The sequence below is a fragment of the Papaver somniferum genome, unplaced genomic scaffold (assembly GCF_003573695.1).
Source record: "Papaver somniferum cultivar HN1 unplaced genomic scaffold, ASM357369v1 unplaced-scaffold_137, whole genome shotgun sequence".
NCBI classification, from domain to species: Eukaryota; Viridiplantae; Streptophyta; class Magnoliopsida; order Ranunculales; family Papaveraceae; genus Papaver; species Papaver somniferum.
Genome location: NW_020622934.1, coordinates 11,350,140 through 11,365,343, shown reverse-complemented (window position 1 = coordinate 11,365,343; position 15,204 = coordinate 11,350,140).

Here is a 15,204-nt window from a genome sequence, read left to right as displayed (position 1 = left end):
AACCTGATTAGATTCAAGCTAATATCTTTCAACCGTTGGATCGAAAACTTATCTTGTTACACACAAAGAAATGCACGATTTTAGGTCTGTGTAACCGTACCCAAACATGTACATTTGTTGGTTCAACAATAGTTAACCAAATGGTTATCAATATGAGCACTTTCATATCAACCATATTCTTCTTCACCATAACTATTTCAAATGACTCAAATGAACTAGTTAGAGAGTTGTTCAATTGTATAAATCTTACAGAAGTATATAAGACACAATCGAAGCAAAAACGATTTGATTCACTCGAATCGGTTTATGAACTTTATAGTCACGATTTGCAAATTGCATTCCTTAGTTAATATATATATAAGTTCACAAACAATCGTCTTTAGATATAACCAACTCAAGTACGCGGACTTAAGTTCCCGGAAGGAATTCACAAACTCCAGCAGATTTTCTCGGGACGAGAACCTCCGCTGGTTCGTGGAATGAGTTCGCGGACTGAGCTGACAGCTCTTGTTACGGTTTTCCTGATCAACAAAGTACGCATACTTCGGTTCAAGGAATAAAGACTTATACATATATGTGTTGCCGCACAATGCTTATATGCAACAATGGTTATGTAATCTAAACTCTCATTTCAATCATTGAAACATTCTTAGATGACGTTATATAGTTGTTATTCACAAACTATTTTTCGTCAAAGACATTTTCAAAGTGATTTAAACATAACATTACTTTCGTCACTAGGTAAAGATGAACTTGGCCAAAGCGAAATCTTACCAACACATATTTCGAGAAATAGATAGGCGAGATAAACTCGGCTCAAAATAGCAAATGTATAATCAAAGTCTATATAGTTGTTGATGGTGGTTTTTAGCTTAGGGTTAAAATTTTAAAACCTTAGTCAAGCAGTGACGTCACACGTGAGTAATAATGTCGCCACTAGCACATTTATTGAACCACTCAACATTCTGCGTAAAATTAACGGGGTACCCTTTTTTATATATGTCATGCTCCACGGCATAGCCCTCAGTACTGACTGGCGTCATCTCTACAGGTGCCAGACACACATGCTAGCCAAACGTTCCAATGGCATGCCATGCCAGCCACATCTCTACGCCAAAGGCATGCCAACCATGCCAACCGCACCACCGTGCCGATGGCACGACATGCCATCCACATATCCGCGCCAAAGGCATGCCAACCATGCCAGCCGCACCAACGTGCCAATGGCATGCCGTGCCAGCCACATCTCCACGCCAAAGGCATGCCAACCATGCCAGCCGCACCACCATGCCAGCCGCACCACCGTGCCAATGGCCTGCCATGCCAGCCACATCTCCGCGCCAAAGGCATGCCAACCATGCCAGCTACACCACCGTGCCGATGGCACGGCATGCCATCCACATATCCGCGCCAAAGGCATGCCAACCATGCCAGCCGCATCACCGTGCCAATGGCATGCCATGCCAGCCATATCTCCGCGCCAAAGGCATGCCGACCATGCCAGCTGCACCAACGTGCCAATGGCATGCCGTGCCAGCCACATCTCCGCGCCAAAGGCATGCCATCCATGTAATATGTGTTTAAAACACCTAATTTTATATCTAGTATTTATACTTTCTTTGCGAGTTTTCTTGTAAAATATGTATCTCATGTTTGCTTTTGAGTGTTTAGGTACATTGGAGTCATGTGGAACAAAAGAAGAAGAAACGTCGCTTAAAAGGCAGAAAGGTGCAAATGCTGTTGGAGGCGAATTATTTCTCATTATTTGCTTCTATTTCTTAATTTCTGTCTGAAAAGCATGTCGGCTTTAGTGATGCAAATATATGTCTGAAAAACACGACTACTTTAGTGATGAAGAGAAATTGTATAGAAGAAGTGGGTATGAGATGTAAGAGGCGGCTGATGTTGGTGGATGGATTCGAAGAAGAGCAAAAGCGTCAATTCTCATGTGCAATTGATATAGGGAATAGAGCCAAGCCAGCGATAGGAGACAACTACTGCAGTTTAGTCTAGAGAAGCGAGGAGCGGACATCTTTGTTGGCCCTTATCTGATGAGTGGGTGTTGTCTATTCTGGGTACCCCTTATCTGCCTCACCTAGGTGGTTGTATCCACTTCATTTCCTACACAACTCTAAAACCTAGAGAAATATCTTCTCTTAATCATTATGGTGTTTGTCTGAAAGTTAGACATGTGAGGAAACAGAGGCGCAGCTTCTGTGAGAAATTGATGGATATTCAGAGAGATCGAGAAATGAAGAAGTTAGGGTTTGATGATTCTGAGAAGAACAAGGAAAAGTTCATGGTTCTGATGGAAGAATTTGTAGCACAAAAGAGTTACAGTAATGAGAAGAACAAATGGGTTTTACTGAATCAAGAAGTAGCTCAAGATGTTGGTGACGAATTGAGGGTTTGAAGCAGAAATTGGGGTTTTAAGAAAGTAAATCTGGGAGATGGGTTTGCCAGTCGAGGGTTCAGTCAAGATCAAATGGGTTGGTTATGAATTAGAATATGGGAATTTTGAGTCTGTTGATGTGCATCTGAGATGAATTAGGGTTTCATTGAATGGGAATTTGAGATCGAAATGACAAAGCAGAGAAGATCATGGGGCATCTAGTGATTTGAAGATCTGACATGTAGTTAACTGAAGTTGAGAAGTAAATTAAGGCTGGGTTTCTGCTGCTGTGGTTATTCACAGTTAGGGTTTCTGTTGGATCTTGTTGTTATTCTCGATTGATGGTTTGTGGAAGATTGGTGATGATTACAGAAATTAGGGTTTGTAGATGAAATTTTTGTTATCGATTGATTAAGAAAACAAGACAGGTTTGGGTTGTGCTGGATTCAAGGGTGCAGCGAGTTAGAAGAACTTGAAACTGCTGCAGGACAACAAATGAAGAATGGCTTGAAGAAATAGACAGCACTGGTGGTGATTTTGATGGGTTATGAACTACTGAAGTTGCAGTTGAGATGTAATGAAGAAGATGGAGCCGAAGTTGCAGGTGAATGAAGAGGACAATTATGTTGTCTTAGGCTGAATGTGAAGTTGCAGGCAATGCAGCGGTAATCCTGGTGTTACAGAGAAAGATTGGAATGTGTTGCAACCCAATGCAGTTAACGGATTCAGATGGCTATGGATGAATGGTGATTCAGTTGGTGGTTGCCGTTGCAAGAGACAAGAATGGGTATTTGATGTTGGCACTAAACTGAAATGGGTTTGAGGCAATGTGTGCAGGTGTTAGCAATGAACTGAGATGCTGAGAAGAATGAGTATTGGCTGGGAAGATATCAGTTGAGCAGGTTCTGCAATTGGAACAAGGAAATGATTTGAGATGATGTTGTGTATGTGAAGATACAAGAAGTGTGAAGTTGCAGTGAAGGCAGGAAGAAGTAATGCAGTTGAAATGTGCTGAACTAGATGTATGATGCAGGAAGTGATCGAATCTAATGGGTGATGCTGTGAAGGATGCAGAACTGGAACTGGTGGTCAAGAAAGATCCAAGTGATGCTGTTGTTGCAGTTTGTGACTGGAGATGTTAAACTGAGCATGGGTTTCAGATGAGAAGCTGGTGGTTAATGTTGAAGACAAGAAGAGATGCAACTCTGTGTGACTAACTGGATGCAATGCATTGTAGGATGGTGAAAATGCTGATAACTGGTGGTGTTGGTCAAGTTACAGAGACCTGAGTAAGCTGAATGGTGCTGAGACAATGAAGCTGAATATATGAGCAGAATGGTTATGGTGGTGTGCCGCTGGTGAATCAATATGGGTTCGTTTTGCACAGAACTTCAGAGAGAAATGGAGTGATCAGATGATGATGGATGCAGATTCAAAGAAATCAGTACTGTAGCAGATGTTCATAATGTGCTGATGTTGCAGTTGCAATCTGAGACAAGGAAGAGTACTGGTGAATGATGGAAGCTACAACAAATGGAACTAGTGTTGAGAGTAGGTGCTGGATTTGGTGTTGCATCTATGAACTATGGTTTATATGGCAGTGTGGAATGTCATCAAATGCTGCTGGTATGAACTGGTGGATATTTATTGAACAGAGAAGGTGGTAATGGAATGTATGAATTGCAGTTGCAGTTGAGGTGAAACTGAGCCTGAGATGAAGTGCTGAATAGATGAATGTTGGGAGGATGTGAACCTATACTGCAATGGATTGATGGTTACAGAGAATCAAGGCATAAGCTGTGAAGTGTGCAACTGAGCAGACATGGCAGTGGTGGTATGACTGAGATGGTGAGCTTCAGATGAAGAAATTGGTAAGATGGGTCTGGAGGTAATGGTAGCAGTGGCAGTGAAGTTATAGGGATTGGTGCTGCTAATGGGAGTGATTGTGTACAACATGAAGAGATGTTTGGAAAATGAAACTGTGGTATGTACATCCATGATAGCTGGATTGCACTTTTGAAGCGTAATGATGGTGCGACACAATCTCAAGACAGTGCAAATGGCTCAGGCCTAGGCCAAGACCATTCAACCCAGTACGCCGAGTCAGTAGCTGACTTGACATTGACTCGGTCTGACTTTCTGAGTTAGTCCAGTTGACCCGAGTCGACTCAGTTGACTTGACTAGTTGAGTTTTGACCGGTGATCGGGTGGATTTTCCGTCACCTGAGATGTTTTCCGATCACTTTGCCGGCCAATTTCCGGCGCTGGTACCAGCTTTCCGGCGACATGTTTTTGCAGAATTTCTACATGGGTTTTTCTCACATATGGGCTTGGTGAATTTTTATCTAATGGACTTTGAAGACTAGACCTAATTTTGGAAGAAAAGGATTATGAAAGAAAGACTTCTACAACTTGGATATCACGTGTTATTTTCTACTTGGATCTTTGGAGAGAACTTCTTCTAGGGTTTGCTTTTTGTTTTTTCATCTTCTTTATTTTATTGATTATGATTATGATGAACTCCATTATTATGAGTAACTAAATACTACTATTGGTTATGGGATAAAAGTTGATTTCTCAAATATGTTATTTGAATCTATGGATTAGTTTTGTCTCAATATTTTATTGTTTTGATTCATGATCTATATTGTTATAGGATTTCATTGTTTGATTGGTTGAGTCCGGAATCAATCCGATTTGCATTCATCTCTAAAGCTATATTAGGGTTTTCAATACGAAAAAGTTGTTTGTCCCTGATTTTAAGTAGCATAATTATGGGTAGTCTTGTAGCGATATATTACTAGTCACATATGAATCATAACCTTGGTTAAATCGAATTAGTGCTTTTACACGTTTGATTGCTTTGATTAGTCTTATTCCATAAATCTTAAAGCTTTTAGGGAGTTAAACTTAATTGTGCTTTTACACTTTGGGTTACTTTCTAGGAAGAATTCACATATGCATCTTTTAATGTGGTTGTGATGAAATTAGGGAATTAGCGGGATATTCTTGCGATCAAGGTATCCTAGGGCTTTTAATAGATGAGAGATTAAAATATCAATTCTAGTCATTGATGAAAATACATGTTTGTGAATGATACTATCCCATGACCAATATTTCTCCTTATTGATTATTCAACTATTTCCTTTGCTTTATTATTTTATTTGCTAAAACAAAAATCCCCCTTGGTTACTTAGAAACTGAAAATTACATAACAACAAAAGTCTCTCTGGATACGAACTCTTTCCTACCACTTACTATATTGTAGTTAAGTAAGAAAGTGAAATATTTGACGTTGACAACGATCAAATTTTGGCGCCGTTGTCGGGGAGGCATACGACTTGTTATTAAGTTTTTAGTTTCTTATCATTACTTCTGCTTCCATATTTGCTTTTTGTTTCATGTCTTGTTTCTCACTTGTTTGCGAGAATTGTTTTCAGGTACCTAATCCCTGGCTTCTAAAGATTGGAACTATCCAAGGTGCGGAATAGCCACTCGAAGAGGCACAATACTCCTACCAAGTCAAGGTACAGTGTAAGAACATCAGTTAGAAGTGGAAGAAGATTTACAAAAAGAAGTTCTAGAACAAGAGGAACCGGTTGAACAAGAGCCACATTTTGAAGAAGAAGAAGAAGCAATGGGTGATGCAAATCGTACACTCAAGGACTTGGCATCTCACAAGTTGGATACACAACAAGGGTGTATTCAAACAAACTCTACTTTAGAGATCAAGCTTGGGTTGCTTAGAGAATTACTAAAGTTCCATGGCATGGTGAATGAAGACCCAAACAAGCATCTTATGGACTTTCACACCATTGTCACGGCCATGCTTCCAGCGTATATTGAAGCGGATGGTGCAATGTTGAAAGTTTTTCGATTCTCGTTGATGGATAGTGCTAAGGATTGGTTGTGTTATTTACCTCCAGGAAGTATCACAACATGGAAAGGTTGAGGAAACTCTTTTTAGAGAGGTATTTTCCTGCATCAAAGGCTACTCAAATTCGCAAGGAGATTTGCGGGATGAACAAAATGTGGGAGAATCTTTATATGAATGTTGGGAACGATACAAGAGATTGGTGACAAGATTCCCTCATCATCAATTCAGCGACGCGATGATTATCCAATACTTCTATGAAGGACTCCAATCAAGCGATAGGAATCTTCTTGATGCTACGGGTACGCATACTTAACATGTCTCATTCACCAATTTCGTATGCACACATATGCATACACTTGGCTCCCGGTTTATGGATATATACACTAATGTGCGAACACACTATAATGCTTATATCAGAAGATGGTTACCTAATCTCAACTCTCCATTTCAATCATTGAAACATTCTTAGAGGATGACAATAGCCGTTTTCACACACTATTAGCATCAAAGCAATTTTCAAGTTATTGAAATGATCATTATCGAAACATTCCAAGTGTACACCAAATGATTGTATCACATAAACCATGTAAGATGTTACGCGGTAATTTTCTCATGATTTAAGATGAACTTGGTCGAAGCAAAAGTTTGCCAACACATATTTCGAGAAATATTAAAGCGAGATATACTCAGCTCGAAATCTCAAATGTGCATATAAAAAACTATATCGTAATACGACTTATGTCTCAATATAGGAGATAGAGTAGAAATAGACTTTCCAAGTGATAGATGAGTTTAAATATCCATATACCTTTTGTCGATGAAGTTCCACAAGATCCCCTTAGTAGTTCTTCGTATTCAGATGATGAACGTCGTGAAATCTAAGCTCAACTACACAATCTATGTCCTAGTCAGAAACATCTATAAATAGGCTAGAAATCAAGACTTATAGTTTTGATCACTAACATTGACAAACATGCTTGAGATAGCAATGCATGCGAGTTCGGGTACGCATACTTAACATGTCTAATTCACCAATTTCGTATGCACACATATGCATACATTTGGCTCCCGGTTTATGGATATATACACTAATGTGCGAACACACTATATATGCTTATATCCAAAGATGGTTACCTAATCTCAACTCTCCATTTCAATCATTGAAACATTCTTAGAGGATGACAATAGCCGTTTTCACACACTATTAACATCAAAGCAATTTTCAAGTTATTGAAATGATCATTATCGAAACATTCCAAGTCTACACCAAATGATTGTATCACATAAACCATGTAAGATGTTACTCGGTAATTTTCTCATGATATAATATGAACTTGGTCGAAGCAAAAGTTTTCCAACACATATTTCGAGAAATATGTAAGCGAGATATACTCAGCTCGAAATCTCAAATGTGCATATAAAAAACTATACAATAATACGAATTATGTCTCAATATAGGAGATAGAGTAGAAATAGACTTTCCAAGTGATAGATGAGTTTAAATATCCATATACCTTTTTGTCGATGAAGTTCCACAAAATCCCCTTAGTAGTTCTTCGTCTTCAAATGATGAACGTCGTGAAATCTAAGCTCAACTACACAATCTATGTCCTAGTCAGAAACATCTATAAATAGGCTAAAAATCAAGACTTATAGTTTTGATCACTAACATTGACAAACATGCTTGAGATAACAATGCATGCGAGTTCGGGTACGCATACTTAACATGTCTCATTCACCAATTTCGTATGCACACATATGCATACACTTGGCTCCCGGTTTATGGATATATACACTAATATGCGAACACACTATATATGCTTATATCCAAAGATGGTTACCTAATCTCAACTCTCCATTTCAATCATTGAAACATTCTTAGAGGATGATAATAGCCGTTTTCACACACTATTAACATCAAAGCGATTTTCAAGTTATTGAAATGATCATTATCGAAACATTCCAAGTCTACACCAAATGATTGTATCACATAAACCATGTAAGATGTTACTCGGTAATTTTCTCATGATATAAGATGAACTTGGTCGAAGAAAAATTTTGCCAACACATATTTCGAGAAATATGTAAGCGAGATATACTCAGCTCGAAATCTCAAATGTGCATATAGAAAGCTATATCGTAGTATGACTTATGTCTCAATATAGGAGATAGAGTAGAAATAGACTTTCCAAGTGATAGATGAGTTTAAATCTCCATATACCTTTTGTCGATGAAGTTCCACAAGATCCCCTTAGTAGTTCTTCGTCTTCAAATGATGAACGTCGTGAAGTCTAAGCTCAACTACACAATCTATCTCCTAGTCAGAAACATCTATAAATAGGCTAGAAATCAAGACTTATAGTTTTGATCACTAACATTGACAAACATGCTTGAGATAGCAACGCATGCGAGTTCGACCGAGCAATGCTCCAACAATTTTTGTATAAGGTATTCTCCGGGTATAGGGTCGGTTCGTGACCTTCCCTAGAAAATAGGACTTTTGTACTAAGGCTTGAAAAGATAGATAGTTTCTCAAGGTGCGCAAACCGATGTCCCTAAAAACAGGGACTCCCTTTTTTTGAGAGGTAAACAAGAGTATCTTTTTAGGGAGCACAAAATATTTTTCAGTACTGAAATTTTCTACCTTTTTTCTATGATATATATATGTTCCTTCTTGAATATAAAAATATTCTTAGCTCAATAAACAATAAGTTCAGAGCACAAGAGTATTAGTATTCATGAATGGAAAATCATTAAATGCTTATCTTTTCTGGAGCCTGGCTCAACAGGAAATTTTAGCAATCTGGTGAGATTGGAATAACCATAGAAATACGTAAAGGTTACAATACGTAAAGGTTACAATACGAAGAAGATTATATCTCATCACCCAAAGCACTATTTGAGACAAATAGTACACCTGTTACACATCAATTCTTTATCCAGCAGGATTTTTACTGATAAGGTTCCAAAACTTGTGACTAGCTATCTTGCACAAGGGTGACCCAGACTCTCACCAGGGGATTATGCTGATGTTTCCCTTTGTTTTTACCTCTTCCATTTAGACACAAAAAATGATCATGCAATTACTGTCATCATAGATAGAGACAAGATTAGAATCTTTACCCGAGGATGATTGTATGGAAAACGATGACAGGTTTTCAATGAGATCCTTATATCCTTTAATGATCCAATTCATGTTATCTTTGAAAAAGCGGGGGTCTAACAACCACACCCAATATTTCAATTAGCAATCTGTATGGACAAACTCCAATATACTTTCAAGAGAATCAACTAGACTCAATCTTAATAAAGCATATCAAAGAGTTATATCTCTCTTTATCGATTCAATTCTTACTCAAGCAAATAGAAATCTGCGAGTCTAATTGAATACAAGAGAAATCACTTGAACGGTACCAAAGACCAATGTTCAAGTATCAATCACTCTAAATCAACAACCAAAGGTTGGATATTCTAATTAATTGATTCAAACGCACAACCTGTGATATTTCAATTATATAACAAAATATAATGCGGAATAGAAATAACACAGACACCAAAATTTTGTTAACGAGGAAACCGCAAATGCAGAAAAACCCCGGGACTTAGTCCAGATTGAACACACACTGTATTAAGCAGCTACATACACTAGCCTACTACAAATAACTTCGGTCTGGACTGTAGTTGAACCCCAATCAATCTCACACTGATCCAAGGTACAGTTACGCTCCTTACGTCTCTGATCCCAGCAGGATGCTACACACTTGATTCCCTTATCTGATCTCACCCACAACTAAGAGTTGCTACGACCCAAAGTCGAAGACTTTAATAAACAAATTTGTATCACACAGAAAAGTCTACGGTAATAGATAAATCTGTCTCCCACAGAAATACCTATGATTTTGTTCCATCTTTGATAAATCAAGGTGAACAGGAACCAATTGATAACCCAGACTTATATTCCCGAAGAACATCCTAGTATTATCAATCACCTCACAATAATCTTAATCGACGCGGAGAAAGAAGATATTGTGGAATCACAAATGATGCGATGAAGATGTTTGTGACTACTTTTATATCTTGCCTATCGGAGATATCAATCTCAAGCCAATCGTTACGATTGTACTCAATACGATAGAATCAACAAGATCAGATCACACAACTACAAGAAAGTAGTATCGGTCTGGCTTCACAATCCCAATGAAGTCTTCAAGTCGTTAACCTACAGGGTCTCGAGAAGAAACCTAAGGGTAAAGGAGAATCGACTCTAGCTAATACAAATAGTACCACACAGGAGGTGTGGGAATTAGGTTTCCCAGTTGCTAGAGTTCTCCCTTATATAGTTTTTCAAATCAGGGTTTGAAATCAATGTTAGCTTAGTAACAAATCATTCAATATTCACCGTTAGATGAAAACCTGATTAGATTCAAGCTAATATCTTTCAACCGTTGGATCGAAAACTTATCTTGTTACACACAAAAGAAATGCACGATTTTAGGTCTGTGTAACCGTACCCAAACATGTACATTTGTTGGTTCAACAATAGTTAACCAAATGGTTATCAATATGAGCACTTTCATATCAACCATATTCTTCTTCACCATAACTATTTCAAATGACTCAAATGAACTAGTTAGAGAGTTGTTCAATTGTATAAATCTTACAGAAGTATATAAGACACAATCGAAGCAAAAACGATTTGATTCACTCGAATCGGTTTATGAACTTTATAGTCACGATTTGCAAATTGCATTCCTTAGTTAATATATATATAAGTTCACAAACAATCGTCTTTAGATATAACCAACTCAAGTACGCGGACTTAAGTTCCCGGAAGGAATTCACAAACTCCAGCAGATTTTCTCGGGACGAGAACCTCCGCTGGTTCGTGGAATGAGTTCGCGGACTGAGCTGACAGCTCTTGTTACGGTTTTCCTGATCAACAAAGTACGCATACTTCGGTTCAAGGAATAAAGACTTATACATATATGTGTTGCCGCACAATGCTTATATGCAACAATGGTTATGTAATCTAAACTCTCATTTCAATCATTGAAACATTCTTAGATGACGTTATATAGTTGTTATTCACAAACTATTTTTCGTCAAAGACATTTTCAAAGTGATTTAAACATAACATTACTTTCGTCACTAGGTAAAGATGAACTTGGCCAAAGCGAAATCTTACCAACACATATTTCGAGAAATAGATAGGCGAGATAAACTCGGCTCAAAATAGCAAATGTATAATCAAAGTCTATATAGTTGTTGATGGTGGTTTTTAGCTTAGGGTTAAAATTTTAAAACCTTAGTCAAGCAGTGACGTCACACGTGAGTAATAATGTCGCCACTAGCACATTTATTGAACCACTCAACATTTCTGCGTAAAATTAACGGGGTACCCTTTTTTATATATGTCATGCTCCACGGCATAGCCCTCAGTACTGACTGGCGTCATCTCTACAGGTGCCAGACACACATGCTAGCCAAACGTTCCAATGGCATGCCATGCCAGCCACATCTCTACGCCAAAGGCATGCCAACCATGCCAACCGCACCACCGTGCCGATGGCACGACATGCCATCCACATATCCGCGCCAAAGGCATGCCAACCATGCCAGCCGCACCAACGTGCCAATGGCATGCCGTGCCAGCCACATCTCCACGCCAAAGGCATGCCAACCATGCCAGCCGCACCACCATGCCAGCCGCACCACCGTGCCAATGGCCTGCCATGCCAGCCACATCTCCGCGCCAAAGGCATGCCAACCATGCCAGCTACACCACCGTGCCGATGGCACGGCATGCCATCCACATATCCGCGCCAAAGGCATGCCAACCATGCCAGCCGCATCACCGTGCCAATGGCATGCCATGCCAGCCATATCTCCGCGCCAAAGGCATGCCGACCATGCCAGCTGCACCAACGTGCCAATGGCATGCCGTGCCAGCCACATCTCCGCGCCAAAGGCATGCCATCCATGTAATATGTGTTTAAAACACCTAATTTTATATCTAGTATTTATACTTTCTTTGCGAGTTTTCTTGTAAAATATGTATCTCATGTTTGCTTTTGAGTGTTTAGGTACATTGGAGTCATGTGGAACAAAAGAAGAAGAAACGTCGCTTAAAGGCAGGAAAGGTGCAAATGCTGTTGGAGGCGAATTATTTCTCATTATTTGCTTCTATTTCTTAATTTCTGTCTGAAAAGCATGTCGGCTTTAGTGATGCAATATATGTCTGAAAAAACACGACTACTTTAGTGATGAAGAGAAATTGTATAGAAGAAGTGGGTATGAGATGTAAGAGGCGGCTGATGTTGGTGGATGGATTCGAAGAAGAGCAAAAGCGTCAATTCTCATGTGCAATTGATATAGGGAATAGAGCCAAGCCAGCGATAGGAGACAACTACTGCAGTTTAGTCTAGAGAAGCGAGGAGCGGACATCTTTGTTGGCCCTTATCTGATGAGTGGGTGTTGTCTATTCTGGTACCCCTTATCTGCCTCACCTAGGTGGTTGTATCCACTTCATTTCCTACACAACTCTAAAACCTAGAGAAACTATCTTCTCTTAATCATTTGGGTGTTGCTGAAAGTTAGACATGTGAGGAAAACAGAGGCGCAGCTTCTGTGAGAACATTGCGATTCAGAGAGATCGAGAGAAATGAAGAAGTTAGGGTTTGATGATTCTGAGAAGAACAAGGAAAAGTTCATGGTTCTGATGGAAGAATTTGTAGCACAAAAGAGTTACAGTAATGAGAAGAACAAATGGGTTTTACTGAATCAAGAAGTAGCTCAAGATGTTGGTGACGAATTGAGGGTTTGAAGCAGAAATTGGGGTTTTAAGAAAGTAAATCTGGGAGATGGGTTTGCCAGTCGAGGGTTCAGTCAAGATCAAATGGGTTGGTTATGAATTAGAATATGGGAATTTTGAGTCTGTTGATGTGCATCTGAGATGAATTAGGGTTTCATTGAATGGGAATTTGAGATCGAAATGACAAAGCAGAGAAGATCATGGGGCATCTAGTGATTTGAAGATCTGACATGTAGTTAACTGAAGTTGAGAAGTAAATTAAGGCTGGGTTTCTGCTGCTGTGGTTATTCACAGTTAGGGTTTCTGTTGGATCTTGTTGTTATTCTCGATTGATGGTTTGTGGAAGATATTGGTGATGATTACAGAAATTAGGGTTTGTAGATGAAATTTTGTTATCGATTGATTAAGAAAACAAGACAGGTTTGGGTTGTGCTGGATTCAAGGGTGCAGCGAGTTAGAAGAACTTGAAACTGCTGCAGGACAACAAATGAAGAATGGCTTGAAGAAATAGACAGCACTGGTGGTGATTTTGATGGGTTATGAACTACTGAAGTTGCAGTTGAGATGTAATGAAGAAGATGGAGCCGAAGTTGCAGGTGAATGAAGAGGACAATTATGTTGTCTTAGGCTGAATGTGAAGTTGCAGGCAATGCAGCGGTAATCCTGGTGTTACAGAGAAAGATTGGAATGTGTTGCAACCCAATGCAGTTAACGGATTCAGATGGCTATGGATGAATGGTGATTCAGTTGGTGGTTGCCGTTGCAAGAGACAAGAATGGGTATTTGATGTTGGCACTAAACTGAAATGGGTTTGAGGCAATGTGTGCAGGTGTTAGCAATGAACTGAGATGCTGAGAAGAATGAGTATTGGCTGGGAATATCAGTTGAGCAGGTTCTGCAATTGGAACAAGGAAATGATTTGAGATGATGTTGTGTATGTGAAGATACAAGAAGTGTGAAGTTGCAGTGAAGGCAAGGAAGTAATGCAGTTGAAATGTGCTGAACTAGATGTATGATGCAGGAAGTGATCGAATCTAATGGGTGATGCTGTGAAGGATGCAGAACTGGAACTGGTGGTCAAGAAAGATCCAAGTGATGCTGTTGTTGCAGTTGTGTGACTGGAGATGTTAAACTGAGCATGGGTTTCAGATGAGAAGCTGGTGGTTAATGTTGAAGACAAGAAGAGATGCAACTCTGTGTGACTAACTGGATGCAATGCATTGTAGGATGGTGAAAATGCTGATAACTGGTGGTGATTTGGTCAAGTTACAGAGACCTGAGTAAGCTGAATGGTGCTGAGACAATGAAGCTGAATATATGAGCAGAATGGTTATGGTGGTGTGCCGCTGGTGAATCAATATGGGTTCGTTTTGCACAGAACTTCAGAGAGAAATGGAGATTGATCAGATGAGGATGATGCAGATTCAAAGAAATCAGTACTGTAGCAGATGTTCATAATGTGCTGATGTTGCAGTTGCAATCTGAGACAAGGAAGAGTACTGGTGAATGATGGAAGCTACAACAAATGGAACTAGTGTTGAGAGTAGGTGCTGGATTTGGTGTTGCATCTATGAACTATGGTTTATATGGCAGTGTGGAATGTCATCAAATGCTGCTGGTATGAACTGGTGGATATTTTATTGAACAGAGAAGGTGGTAATGGAATGTATGAATTGCAGTTGCAGTTGGAGGTGAAACTGAGCCTGAGATGAAGTGCTGAATAGATGAATGTTGGGAGGATGTGAACCTATACTGCAATGGATTGATGGTTACAGAGAATCAAGGCATAAGCTGTGAAGTGTGCAACTGAGCAGACATGGCAGTGGTGGTATGACTGAGATGGTGAGCTTCAGATGAAGAAATTGGTAAGATGGGTCTGGAGGTAATGGTAGCAGTGGCAGTGAAGTTATAGGGATTGGTGCTGCTAATGGGAGTGATTGTGTACAACATGAAGAGATGTTTGGACAAAATGAAACTGTGGTATGTACATCCATGATAGCTGGATTGCACTTTTGAAGCGTAATGATGGTGCGACACAATCTCAAGACAGTGCAAATGGCTCAGGCCTAGGCCAAGACCATTCAACCCAGTACGCCGAGTCAGTAGCTGACTTTGACATTGACT